Source organism: Artemia franciscana, chromosome 10, assembly GCF_032884065.1.
Source record: "Artemia franciscana chromosome 10, ASM3288406v1, whole genome shotgun sequence".
NCBI lineage: Eukaryota > Metazoa > Arthropoda > Branchiopoda > Anostraca > Artemiidae > Artemia > Artemia franciscana.
In genome coordinates this window covers 28,334,585-28,349,543 of record NC_088872.1, presented here as the reverse complement: position 1 = coordinate 28,349,543, position 14,959 = coordinate 28,334,585, and the positions used below count along the sequence as shown (strand labels likewise).

The 14,959-nt window shown below is 34.6% G+C and overlaps 1 protein-coding gene and 1 pseudogene across 2 annotated transcripts in view; both read left to right on the top strand.

Annotated features, from left to right (window-relative positions):
- LOC136032024 (origin recognition complex subunit 4-like) overlaps nucleotides 1-14,959 on the top strand; it is a 218,236-nt gene that overhangs the window by 121,774 nt on the left and 81,503 nt on the right. The window lies entirely within an intron of this gene.
- Nucleotides 12,487-12,678, top strand: LOC136032518 (small nucleolar RNA U3; annotated as a pseudogene).

Here is a 14,959-nt window from a genome sequence, read left to right as displayed (position 1 = left end):
CAAATGCCATTTAGATTATATGGGATGCTATAGTTTCTGTGAGTTCAAACGGCAAATTGCTACGCCTTCCATTACTTTATACGACACCGGCTACAGGTAAGGATATGTCTTCACGACATCGCCAATACAAAGCTTTCATTTCACACTAGTTTTCTTATATCTACACTTCCTAGGCCATCCTAGTTATAGATATCAATTTCCCTCCAGGTGCTATAAATACAATTGGCCAAAGCTAACAGTTTTTTTTTTCAACCTTGAAAATGTCTAGACCTGATTTTTGCTAATTAAACATCTGTGATAAATTCACGGAAGATTTTTCTTTAACCATAAAAGTTTTTTTTAGAACATTAAAAAAGCCCGCACAGGGACCAAACACAGTTGTATCCCCTACCATGAAAAACCCTATTTTATGCTTTGATTAGTATAAAGAATTTCCCCTCGAAATCCCCCAACCATTCCTCACCTTCCACATCTTTTATTTATCATATTTTCTTTTTTTTTATCTATGTGATAAAACTAGCAATATGTGGAACAGAATGGCACACATTCCTCCTAAAATTCATTCATCTCTTTTTTTTTCTCTCTATTTGACCCACTTTAAGATTTGTTTCCTCTCTATTCGATTCCCACTTGCAAAATTGTGATTTATTTGCTTATTTTATTTTATCTTATGTCCAATTACCAAGTCTATATTGACCATTAGCGCATAAAACTCTTTTACAGAGGCCACACTCTTTCCATATCTTTTATGTAATTGCATGGATTTGCCTATTTGCTTATGTTTGTTTAACTCATGTTAATAACGACCATGACTTACTTGAGAAGACCTCTCCTCGAAAAGACAGATTATGCTTTTTCTTTTAACTCTATTTTTAAGTTTTACTCCTAAGACTTTTAAGATTTTTTCACTCTTTTCCAAAATTATCTCCGCACACTGGACAAAAGCTTAGAAATTGCACTTTTGAGCCAAATATACTGATAGTTTTTGTCTTTTATACATTGTTTTCTTTATCTTTTCTTTTTCTTTTCACTGTGTTCTTTTTTTTGTGCAATAATTTTACAAAGTACGGTTCCCAATTTGTTTTTCCATGTTTAATTTAGCTACCTTATCTTGAAATTCAATTTTTCATAATTTCAGAGCTCCAAGTCCCTTTTCTTCAAATTTTGACATTTAATCCTTCAATTTTATGTATTTCAAGATTTTTAGTTTTTAACATTTTTTAGTTTCAGCTCTCTTAATTTTCAGATTTTGACAACTAAACTTTCAAATTTCAAGAATTTCTTTTTATTGGATTTCTTAGTTCCAAGTCTCTTAATTCCAGGCTTTGACAACACAATCCGTCACGTTCCAAGAAACTCAACTTTTTTTTCACAATTTCAGAGTTCCTTGGCTTTTAATCTTGAGATTTTGACAGATGTACATTTTGTATTTTGTTACATTTTGTAGGATTTCAATTTTTTTTTTTTTTTTTAGCATTTTTTAGTCCCAAGACTTCTTATCTTTGGATATCGACAACTAACCTTAAATTTCAGTTAATTTCCTTTTTTCACGGTTTTTTAGTTCAAAGTCTTTTAATGACTTTAATATGTGATAGGTTTACTTTAACAAGTAAACCTATCGCTTTTCAAGAACTTTAAGTTTTTTTTACAGTTTCAGTGTTCTAAGGCTTTTTATCTTTTGGTTTAACTACTAAATCTTCAAATTTCAAGATATATAGTTGATTTCGTTTCAAAATTCCACGATTATTGTTTTATTTGGACAGCAAACCCCTTGCCAATCGAAGAAATCTTTAAAACTTCTAATTTTCTTCCTTCGAATAGCTTTGAATTTTAAGATTTTATAAATAAACCTTCCACATTTTGAAATCGTGTCATTTTTTAGAATTCCAAAATTCTTGTTTCAATTTTTGAGAGCAGAAACGTTTCTAATAAAAGAATTTTAATAAATTTTGCATTCCCTTCCTTCTAACGACTTTGAATTTACTGATTTTTATTGCTAAGCCTTTCATGTTTCAAAATCATGTTTCTCAAAAATTTTACAAGTCTCGTTTCAGTTTTTGACAGCAAAACACTTCCCAATTCAAGAATTCTAAGAAATTTCGCGTTTTTTGTCTTCTAACGACTTTGAATTTTGAGAATTTTGTAACGAAATCTTTTACATTTGAAGAATCTCAGCTTTTTCAAAATTCCAAAATGCTCTTTTCAATTTTCGTCAACAAAATACTTCTCAAGTCAAGAATTTTAACATATTACGCATTTCTGTTGTTTCTAACCACTTGGAGTTTTCAGATTTTTAAAACTAAACTTTTCATATTTCAAGAATCACAGCTTTTTTTTTAACAATTTCGATTTCTTATTTCATTTGGACAACAAAAAACTATACAATTCAATAATTTTGACGATTTCACTTTATCTTCTTTCTGACTCCTTGAATTTTCCTGTCTATAACTAAACCTTTTACATTTCAAGAAAGTCAAATTTTTCGCAATTTCAAAGTAATTGACTGAAAAATATTTCTCAATTCAAGCATTCAAGGATTTTCATTTTTTTTTTCTTCTAGCCCTTGAATTTTCATATTTTATAATTAAAACTCTCACATTTTTTAGATTCCATCTTTTTTCAAAAATTCAGAGTACACGTATCATTCTTTGACAACATATTAAAGAAGTTCAAATTAAAGAAATTTAACCCATTTCAATTTTTTTTTCTTCAAATAACTTTGAATTTTCAGATTTTTGCCAGTAGAACTTCAAAATTTCAAGAATCGGCTTTCTTCAAAAATTCAAAGTCCTTATATGAGCTTTGACAACAGTACACTTCACAATCTCGAAACCACACAATTCAATTGTTTGACTGTCGTAGTAACCCTCTGAATAACTGTCCCTGCTCAAATAGCTTTGGAATAGGCTAATTTAGACAAGGTAGAGTGCGCATCTCTAACCTTGTCTAAATTAACCTATTCTGAAGCTATTTGAAAGACAGTCATTAGGAGGGTAGTCGATGTATCAAGCCTCTTTATTCGTAAAGAGACAAGGTCCTCTGAGAAAATTTCACCATTTTCATTTTTTTCTGAAAATTTTGCACATTTATATTTTTGCTCAGGTAATTTCATCTTTTCCAAAATTTCGTCCCTAAGTTTTTCCCATTTTCAATTTTTGTCGGGTGAAAAAAAAAATCTCCGATTTTTGCTGATGTTTTTCGCCAATTGACTCTAGAAGTAGAAAAATTGTTTAGGTTTTTGAAATATGAAGGCTAACTGTTTTCAAACAGTTCGTGGTAACGAACTGTAGTAAGGAGCGACCCGGCTCAATAGTAACCAAAACTCTAAAGAATTGAATTTTGATATCAATAGCTACAACAAAAGAATCGCATTTTAATGCTGATTTTAAATATATAAGTTTCATCAAGTTTAGTCTTACCCATCAAAAGTTACGAGCCTGAGAAAATTTGCCTTATTTAGGAAAATAGGGGGAAACACCCCCTAAAATTTGTAGGATCTTAACGAAAATGACACCATCAGATTCAGCGTATCAGAGAACCCTACTGTAGAAGTTTCAAGCTCCTATCTACAAAAATGTGGAATTTTGTATTTTTGCCAGAAGACAAATCACGGGTGCGTGTTTATTTGTTTGTTTTTTTGTTTGTTTTTTTTCCCCAGGGGTCATCGTATCGACCAAGTCGTCCTAGAATGTCGCAAGAGGGCTCATTATAACGAAAATGAAAAGTTCTAGTGCCCTATTTAAGTGACCAAAAAATTGGATGGCATCTAGGCCCCCTCCCACGCTAATTTTTTTCCCAAATTCAACGGATCAAAATTTTGAGATAACCATTTTGTTTTGCATAGTCAAAAACCATAATAACTATGTCTTTGGGGATGACTTACTCCCCCACAATCCCTGGGGGAGGGGCTGAAAGTTACAAACTTTGACCAGTGTTTACATATAGTAATGGTTATTGGAAAGTGTACAGACGTTTTCAGGGGGATTTTATTTTATTTGGGGGTGGGGCTGAGGGGAGGGGGCTATGTTGGAGGATCTTTCCTTGGATGAATCTGTCATGGGGGAAGAAAAATTCAAAGAAAAAGGGCGCAGGATTTTCTAGCGTTACTATAAGAAAACAATGAAAAACAAACATGAAAACGTTTTTTCAAATGAAAGGAAGGAGTAGCATTGAAACTTAAAACGAACAGAGATTATTACGCATATGAGGGGTTCTAAAAATACTTTAGCATAAAGAGCGAGGCATTTAGGAGGAGATAAATACCTCGCTCTTTATGCCAAAGTATTTTTAGTAATTTCAACTATTTATTCTACGGCCTTTCTGATTCAGGGGTCATTCTTAAAGAATTGGGAAAAAACATACGATTTAGTGTAAAGAGCAAGGTATTAACGAGGGTACAAACCTCCTCGTATACATATTAAAAATACAAGATTATTAAAGTTTGTTACGTAAGTTAATTCTTAAGTTACGTATATTTTCAAACAGTTCGTGGTAACGAATTGTAGAAAGGAGCGACCCGGCTCAATAGTAACCAAAGCTCTAAAAAATTGAATTTTGATATCAATAGCTACATCAAAAGAATCGCATTTTAATGCTGATTTTAAATATATAAGTTTCATCAAGTTTAGTCTTACTCATCAAAAGTTACGAGCCTGAGAAAATTTGCCTTATTTAGGAAAATTGGGGAAAACACCCCCTAAAAGTCGTAGGATCTTAACGAAAATGACACAATCAGATTCAGCGTATCAGAGAACCCTATTGTAGAAGTTTCAAGCTCCTATCTACAAAAATGTGGAATTTCGTATTTTTTGCCAGAAGACAAATCACGGGTGCGTGTTTATTTGTTTTTTGTTTTTTTTTCAGGGGTCCTCGTATCGACCAAGTGGTCCTAGAATGTTGCAAGAGGGCTCATTCTAACGGAAATGAAAAGTTCTAGTGCCCTTTTTAAGTGACCAAAAAAATTGGAGGGCATCTAGGCCCCCTCCCACGCTCATTTTTTTCCCAAACACAACGGATCAAAATTTTGAGATAGCCATTTTGTTCAGCATAGTCGAAAACCATAACAACTATGTCTTTGGGGATGACTTACTCCCCAACAATCCCTGGGGGAGGGCCTGTAAGTTACAAACTTTGACCAGTGTTTACATATAGTAATGGTTATTGGGAAGTGTACAGACGTTTTCAGGGGGATTTTATTTTGTTTGGGGGTGGGGCTGAGGGGAGGGGGCTATGTTGGAGGATCTTTCCTTGGATGAATCTGTCACGGGGGAAGAAAAATTCAAAGAAAAAGGGCGCAGGATTTTCTAGCGTTACTATGAGAAAACAATGAAAAACAAACATGAAAACGTTTTTTCAAATGAAAGGAAGGAGTAGCATTGAAACTTAAAACGAACAGAGACTATTACGCATATGAGGGGTTCTAAAAATACTTTAGCATAAAGAGCGAGGCATTTAGGAGGAGATAAATACCTCGCTCTTTATGCCAAAGTATTTTTAGTAATTTCAACTATTTATTCTACGGCCTTTCTGATTCAGGGGTCATTCTTAAAGAATTGGGAAAAAACATACGATTTAGTGTAAAGAGCAAGGTATTAACGAGGGTACAAACCTCCTCGTATACATATTAAAAATATAAGATTATGAAAGTTTGTTACGTAAGTTAATTCTTAAGTTACGTATATTTTCAAACAGTTCGTGGTAACGAACTGTAGAAAGGAGCGACCCGGCTCAATAGTAACCAAAACTCTAAAAAATTGAATTTTGATATCAATAGCTACATCAAAAGAATCGCATTTTAATGCTGATTTTAAATATATAAGTTTCATCAAGTTTAGTCTTACTCATCAAAAGTTAAGAGCCTGAGAAAATTTGCCTTATTTTAGAAAATAGGGGAAAACACCCCCTAAAAGTTGTAGGATCTTAACGAAAATGAGACAATCAGATTCAGCGTATCAGAGAACCCTACTGTAGAAGTTTCAAGCTCCTATCTACAAAAATGTGGAATTTCGTATTTTTTGCCAGAAGACAAATCACGGGTGCGTGTTTATTTGTTTTTTGTTTTTTTTTTCAGGGGTCCTCGTATCGACCAAGTGGTCCTAGAATGTCGCAAGAGGGCTCATTCTAACGGAAATGAAAAGTTCTAGTGCCCTTTTTAAGTGACCAAAAAAATTGGAGGGCATCTAGGCCCCCTCCCACGGAAGAAGGAAATGAAAGGAAGAAGTAGCATTGAAACTTAAAACGAACAGAGATTATTACGCATATGAGGGGTTCTAAAACTACTTTAGCATAAAGAGCCAGGTATTTAGGAGGAGATAAATACCTTGCTCTTTATGCTAAAGTATTTTTAGTAATTTCAACTATTTATTCTACGGCCTTTCTGATTCAGGGGTCATTCTTAAAGAGTTGGGACAAAACTTACGATTTAGTGTAAAGAGCGAGGTATTAACGAGGGTACAAAACCCCTCGTATACATATTAAAAATATAAGGTTATGAAAGTTTGTTACGTAAGTTAATTCTTAAGATACGTATATTTTTTACTAATAAAAACGTTCGTTAAAAATTAAAAGTTCTAGTTGCCTTTTTAAGTAACCGAAAAATTGGAGGGCAGCTAGGCCTCCTTCTCCACCCCTTATCTCTCAAAATCGTCTGATCAAAACTAAGAGAAAGCCATTTAGCCAAAAAAAGAATTAATATACAAATTTCATTTTAATAATTTATGTGCGGAGAGCCAAAACCAAACATGCATTAATTCAAAAACGTTCAGAAATTAAATAAAAAAAAACTATTTTTTTGTAGCTGAAAGTAAGGAGCGACATTAAAACTTAAAACGAACAGAAATTACTCCGTATATGAAATGGGTTGTCCCCTCCGCAATCCCTCGCTCTTTACGCTAAAGTTTGACTTTTTGCCACAATTCTACTTTTTAAAACAATTAAAAGCTTTAGCGTAAAGAGCGAGGGATTGCGGAGGGGACAACCCATTTCATATACGGAGTAATTTCTGTTCGTTTTAAGTTTTAATGTCGCTCCTTACTTTCAGCTATAAAAATTAGTTTTTTTTTTATTTAATCAACTATAGAGTTGAAAACTCTAAACGCAACTGTAAGTTGTGTTTTCAACTGTAGACGTTTTGAAACGTCTCAGTATAAGGAATGTGAAAATTAAAATTGTTTTGAAGTTTAAAACTTGTGCAAAACTAGAAGTCTCAAGTGCGGTCTCCGTATGTTCTTTTATAATGCTCTTTAAAATTTTACTACAGATGATAAAAGAAAAATCTTATGTAAATTTATCACAGGGGTTTACTTAAGGGAAAATCAGGCCTGGACGTGATGAAGGTTGAAGAAACAAAACACATAGCTAAGGCCAGCCGTATTTATTATACCTTGATGGAAATTGATATCTACAACGCAGGGGGCTTAAGAAATGCAGCCATTGCCAAACTGGTGTGAAGTCATATTCTTCTATTACCAATGTCTTGAGGACCTATCCCTGGCTATAACCGATGCCATGTAAACTTTGAAAGGTGACATTTTGTCAGGTTAACTCAAAAAGTTGTAGCATTCCATATAGTCTAAATAGCACTTTAACTCTGGTTATTTATGTGAGGCCATTTATGGTGACATCGGTGACAACCATAAAAAACTTAATATGAAGGATCATATTATTGAACTTTTCTGTCTAAACCTGTTATAGAAAAAAATGAATAGGAATTTCTACGGAAATGTCTAAGTTTAAGAAATAGTCTTGGGGTTAGTCAAAACCCATGGTTTAATAATTTAACCATGGTCAAATTATTGACATATGGTCAATAATTAACAGTTAATGGGTAAAATTAGAGTTTGCCGTATGAAGTTACGTTAATTACAAGAAAAGTTAGCTTTTTCCATGGGAAGGAATAAATCTGACGAGAAAACTTTTTGGCGGGTTTTAATAAATCCTTATGAAGTTTCCTTTTAATTGATTATTAAAAGGTTTGATCAAAAAACCGAATAGATCTGTAGAAATGTGATTCTTTAATAAACCGGAAAAAAATAGAAGCAGAAACGAAAGAACCTGCGATTAACCTGTCTTTATCAAAGGTAAATTTTAAAAATGTTTCCTTAAAAGAGTTTTGAAAGGAAAGTAAAGAGATATATTTAAGAACAAGATAATAGTAATAAGATAATAAGAGATATTTTAGGAAATAAATCTAAATAATACGTCAGGCGGAAAAAAGACAAAAACAAAAAAGTAGATAGCCCAGTTACCTTGATTTGTATAGCAGCTAAAAAAAATCATTCTTATTTAAACTAATGTATTTGGGTATCAGTAACACCAAAACTCAAATAAATAAGTTGTATAAGTTGACTCAAATAAATAAGTTGACCGCTAAGAGATGATATCATCTTCAAAATTGCTCTAGACATCAGTTTTGCCCCCCCCCCCCAAAAAAAAAACAACTTAAAAGCCATGTTTCTTGAAAATAAGCTCAAAAATTTACTTCCCTTCAAAAATATTTCTGAATATACTATTATACCTTATTTTACCTGCTGAATTACGCATAATTAAGACATGAAAGATCTTAAGATCTCAGGTTCAAGTAGTCAATACTTCTTAGGCAGACCAAGCTTAAGCCAAAAGCGCAAAAACACAATTTCTTTTGAAAAAAAGGAAAATTATTTCCTTTTAAGCTGGATATATGAAATAAGAAAACAAAGTGAAAACAGTTGTAGAATCCAATTTGAACCAAAGAACCAACCTTTAGCTCTATTCGAACAGCAGCGATGTGATTTACCTATCGCGTCCGTCATTTGGAGTTAAGAAATAATGTTCGAAAAGTAAGCTCTACGTCAAATGTGACTGGTAAACCTCACAAAAAAGGCATAATTAAGAAACAAGTTTGTCTAAAACTGATTGGTATTACATCTTTAGTTGGAATCACAGCATTGGTTATTTGGCTTTGATTGTTCGTTATACCATACTCGTCTTGGTTGTGCTGGTCCTCAACTAGCCATTTTGACGTATGAGCAAAGAAGAAAAAAGTAAGAAATGAAAAAATAATTAAATAGGCGAGGGAAAACGAGGGTAGTGTCAACCAATGAAAAAATACCAAACGAAAATCAGCAGATATTTCGACAAGGACTTCCGCCAAGTCCTCTTCAGTGCTAAAAAAAAAAAAAGAAAAAAAAAACACTAGAAAAAAAACCTAAATTAAACCTTTTGAAGTAAACCTCACGAGAGGAGAAAAGACACTGAATGAAAACCAGCCAGATTAAATGAAAGGCGATTCAGAAATTGGATTGGGCAAAAATTCTTTGCAGAGCTATAAATTTTGCTTGCCTGCAAACTTGATTTTCATTAGAAATGCGGACAGGTTGTCTTTGGTTAGACTGAGGAAAAATGTTGTTTGAATCTTTTAGAATTAAGTTATTATAAATTAGATTTACGGAAATATGTCCTGTATCTCTATTTATAGCAAAATTTCTATTTAAATATTTTTTAATCTAAATTGCCTCTCTAAAAGATTGCAGTTAGTCGTTTATTTCGGAATTTTGTCCGGAAGGGTCTTATTATTCGAATGTCGAGTGTTACATGATTTAGTTTATTTGTTGTTGTATATGTATGCATACGGCCTGAAAAATGGCTTTAAATACAGTCATTCATTCATTCATTCATTTACAGTAGATATTAAAGTTGCCTTTTCAAAAAGAACTTAAGATAAGGATTTTCAAAAATTTGGTGGGCCAAAGCAGAATTAAAGTTGTCATTTTTATTTTCACTTCTTAGGGATCTATGGAAGTTTTGTGTTCATGCATTTGTTTCCCCAGTTATTGACGGGTCCTACCAATATAAAACTTCCCACATGAACACCGGACTCTAGACATCACTACCCAGTACAGGGTCAGTCTTATCTTTTCCCGAATTTAAAAAACATTCAACCTTCAATTCATTTTTGAAAAAAATAGAAAAATTACTTTTTTTTCTTGAATTTTCTCAAGTTTGTCACTGAGTTTAGAGATGTATGGTATAATGGTGAAAGTTTTCTTTTCTATTGCCGGATTAACTGAAGGAAGGGGGATTGGTTCTCTATTTTCCTATTTTACATTTTTTAATCGTCTATCTATGATATTTTGAATATGGTTGAGAATTGGGTAGCCGTTGCAAAATAAAATACCTCTAACATAATTTACTTTAGATTCTACATGATCACATGAGCAGTTTTTTTTAGAACTCTGTCGACCAAAGAGATTAATACCCCTCTTTTTACAGAAGGAGGGTGGTTTGACGAGAAATATAGATAACGATTATTATGGTTAGGCTTTCTGTATATAGAAAATTCAATGCTAAGAGTATTTTTTATAATTAATGCATCCAAGAAAGGAAGCTTTCCTGAATTTGCCAGTTCTATTGTAAACTGAAGATACGAATCAAAAGTGTTTAATTGTACCAAAAAGTTGTTTAGAGAGTCCTGTCCATGTTCACAAACAGACAAAATATCATTAACAAAATGGAACCAGAGTAAGTGGTTCAAGGAAAACTATTTAAATCAGATTTTTCTATGAAGTCCATGTAAAAGTTTGCCAAAATCTTGCTTGGTCTGCTTGGCAAGGAAAATTCTGCTTGGTCATATTATCAGACCTTGGAAATAGACACGATAATGAAGCTTGTTCGTCTTTGCAACAAGGTCTCTTCGTATTTAGGTTCCGAGACAACATTTTCCTTCAAATTATGGGCTTACCTATGGGAACCGTTTTATCTCCCTATTTGGAAAATTTTTACATGTAATGAAATACGATTCAGCAAATGGGTTGGGCAAAAATTTCTTCCCGAGCTGTAGATTTGCTTGCCTGCAAACTTGATTTTCATTAGATATACGGACATGTGCCAATCCATTAAATATTATACATGTGCCAACTTAATGGTCTTTTATTTAATCTGGCTGGTTTTCATTCAGTGTCTTTTCTCCTCTCACGAGGTTTACTTCAAAAGGTTAGAATTTGTTTGTTTTTCCTCGCCTATTTAATTTTTTTCATTTTTTTTTCTTCTTTACTCATACGTCATGTATAGCCAACGTGGTCTTACAGTGTATTTAATATTTTGACTGGCAGAGTGCATCACTACCCAGATTTTTGATACGAGTATCTTGCTGTTTGATAACCCAAATTGCACATAGTCCTGATGAAACTAAGCAGTCGTCCTGGTGAAGGTTTCGTACTTGTCATGACTGGGACGAATGTGTAATCTTGAAGGTGTCAGTGCTTGGTTCGGCCTAGATTGAAAGGTTTTATTTTACTCAGCTATCTGAAAGAAGACTCGATAGAAGTGGTATCGAGCAGCTGACGGTATGGGTAAAATTCTTCCAAGACTACTAAACTAGATTGGCTTTGACAGTTTGCTAACGAAAAGTCTGTGTCCTAAGGAAAGCAAGGGTTTCATTTGTTTTAACCTTATAATACCTGAGCAGTCCCTGCTCCCCAACTTCAACTAGTTCAACTCTGTACATGCTTCGCACTAGGCCTGCTTTTAACTTGGTAGAAAAGGCAGTTGGTATTTTCGTTTGAGTTATGAACCAGTAGAAATAACTAATCTGTATCAGTATCACTATCGACAACTGAAACTTCCGTCACAGTCGCAGTGGAAACAACTATCTTCACAGCAAGTAAGTTGGTATCGCCAGTGATGCGATGAACTTTAATTCTCTTCTTTTCAAGCTTTTGCGCAAGCTGCAAAACTAATCTGTGCTTTTTAGCTTTGTTTGTAAGAAATTCTTTCATCTTAATCGAAAGTGGCAAAGTAGGTTTGAAGTGAACCTGAAGACGAGCCATCCCTTTTGTTCTTTTTCAATGAGCACAATCTTTGGTAGTAGGCCCACAGGCATATCTCGGCAGTATGACTTTCATAGTTTAGTCTCCTAGGTTTGATGAATTATGAGAGTATGTCTTGGAATTAGCCTCTCTTTGGGGCAAAGATTGTCTCAAAAGGTGTTTTAAAATGTCTATATGGGGTAAGATGAAATAACAGTCTTTTCGTATTCCAATGTAATCGATTTGCCTTCGAAACACAAGGCAAAGGATTTGCCGTATAAAAATCACTCGGAGAGAATTACATGAAGAAGCGTCTATTTTTAACACATTAGCGCAAAAATGCCTTGTAATGCCCCATAGATACATGAAAAAATGTTAGTGTGTCCGTTTGCATCTATTTTTTTTTTTTTGTTGTTGATTCCTGTTTTAAGTCCACCGCTTTACTGAAATTATTGAAATTTATATACTTATCACAAAAGAAATGTAACTCTGAACGTAAACAAAAAAAAAACCGAAGCTAAATATAATAATTAATAATTAATATCTCAAATTCTCCCAAAATAATCAGTATTTTGGGACAATGGAAGAATAATATAGGAATTTTTTAATCTTGTATTGCTTATGAAATAGTTACAATGTATTAATAAAAAAGAAACGTTTTGGCCGTTTCTACTGAAACACAAGACAGTAATGATGCAACTTTAAAATCATACTTCAGAGAATTATTTCTGTAGTATGATTGCTTAGATTTTGCTGGGTAGCCTGCGCTTCCACAAACCACTATGATGAGTGGAAACGTCTATCTTTGAGTGGGAGAAGGGCTTTTTTTGATTATAACGGAACTTAGTTATTAAGGACCGTTGAGATTCTACTAAGTTACATTCTCAGTCGGGGTCTCCCCTAGGCCACTAGGCGCGTCCCCAGGTGTCTGATAGGGGAACGCTCTACTGCTATGTAGGGTATTTCCATTGACTAATTGAAGTGGACGAAGGGATGACCTAGCCTCTGGGGGTCCAGAAAATGAAACTGGGGCATCCTCACTCGGAGGCCTGTAATTCAGGTGGAGGAAGAAAGCCCCTCTGATGCAGACTGAGCTAGGCCCACCAGTGTGTCGAGACGTCCCGTCATCCACAAACATTCTTCCAGTCATGGACTAAATTGCCCGGTGCTGCAGGTTACCATCACGGTAGGATCCTCTTCACGAGGATAACCGCGAAAGGGTGGAAGACACATATGACGTTTATTACGTTCCCGGGTAGAAGCAGAGTGGATTGGCTTGTCGTTGTTTTGTAAGTCAGCCAAGGAACTCTCTATATAAATTATGATTGGATAATTATTGAGATCACCAATAATTAAAGACATGATAGCCAAAAAGGGTCAGCAGTGCAAAGACGATTTCCCCCTCATGCTCAAACTAGCTAATGAGCTAGCAAATCATTAAGACACGAATTGCCGGGATCTCTTGCATAAAATTGGGCGCAAAATTACCACTGTCGCTGGAATCCGAAAACGTTGGAGAGAGCATATCCAGGAAAGGCTAAATTTCACAGTAAGTCCAGATCCAGAAGTCCTTCAGAAGTTACCAGCACAGAAAATGCGGATCCACCCTACAAACCATAATGTCCAAGGTAGAAGCGGCTCTGAAATCCCTCGTATCCAATAAAGCACCTGGGATAGACGGTATACAAGCAGAATTGCTCGGAGTTGAATCTGACGCTGTTATCGATCTATACCATCTACTAGTTACAGCTGTGTGGGAAGCATAGTAATACCCCGAGTTCTCATCAGCGTCTGGAATAGACCCTTTGCACAAGAAAGGGTCCAAAAGCCCTTTTGACCACTACAGACCCATTTTGCTTGCTTGCCAACCTGCTAAAATCCTCGTGAAATTAATTCTAGATCGCATAAGAAACATGACAAGACATGTGATGCCTGAGTATCAATCTGGATTCCGTCAGAATATATCTACTATAAACCAAATATTTATCGTCAAATAAATCATGGAATGATATTGGAATTTGATGAAGAACTATATGAACTGTTTATCAACTTAAGCCTTCGACCTGATCTGGCAAGATAGTGTCTCGCATATCTTGGCTCACTACGAAATTCCCTTTGAAATTATCGATACTATAAAGAGTATGTACAAGAAGGCGAGAAGCTTGGTGCAGACTAGTGAAATACCTACTGAATAGTTTTCCACCTTTACAGGTGTTCTCCAAGGATGCCTTCTCTCACCGACTCTTTCTGCCTATTCCTAAATAGTGTGCTGGTACTTGTCCTTAATAACACAGGAATAGTCTTGGGAGGATATTTTTTGAAAATTGAGGAGTTCCAGGTCAGTACAAACAGTATCGGCGACGCAGCTAGTTTCTTTGAATGAAGATAAACGAAGATAATACACTATTTGGGCGAGGAATCGAAATTTTTGACCAGTTTTTTTTTTTTTTTTTTTTTATAACTAGGAAGTGTGCTAACATCCACAAATGATTCCCCAAGAGACGTCACACGACGCCAGGCTTTTGTCTCAGTTTGCTTCAAGTCACTGATCTCTATTTGGAGAGATAAATACCTGCCCTTAAAAATGTAACTGCGACTTTCTGTGCCGAAGTGATTCCAGATGCGTTGTATGGAGCAAAGACATGGACTCTAAAAGCGATGACAGGCACCGACGGACCGATGTGCCGAAGAGTTACAAACCGCTGATCACAATAATAAAACATCAATTAACAGATGTGAAAGTAGTTTAGCGCTGGAACATAGTAAAGTCGTTTGGTATAACCTTTTTTTAGTTAGACACAAAACTTGTTTAGTGTTATGTTTGCTTCAGTTGAAACAATATGCTTCCAACTTTGAGACATGTCTTTAATTGTTGTAAGGCTTTTACGTTATTTTCAATCAGTTCGTGGTAACGATCTGTAAGTAAGGAGCGATGCCGCTCAATAGTAACCGAAATTCAAATAAACAGAGTCTTGATAAGAAGAGATGAAACTCAAAGAAACAGAGCCTTGATAAGAAGAGATGCATCAACAGAATCAAATTTTGAATCTTATTCAAAATGTAAAAAATTCATCAAGTTTAATGTTACCCATCAAAAGTTTCGAGCCTGATAAAATTTTTCCAGCTTTTGAAAAAGTGTGGAAACACTCCCAGAGCATCAAGTGATCCTAATGAAA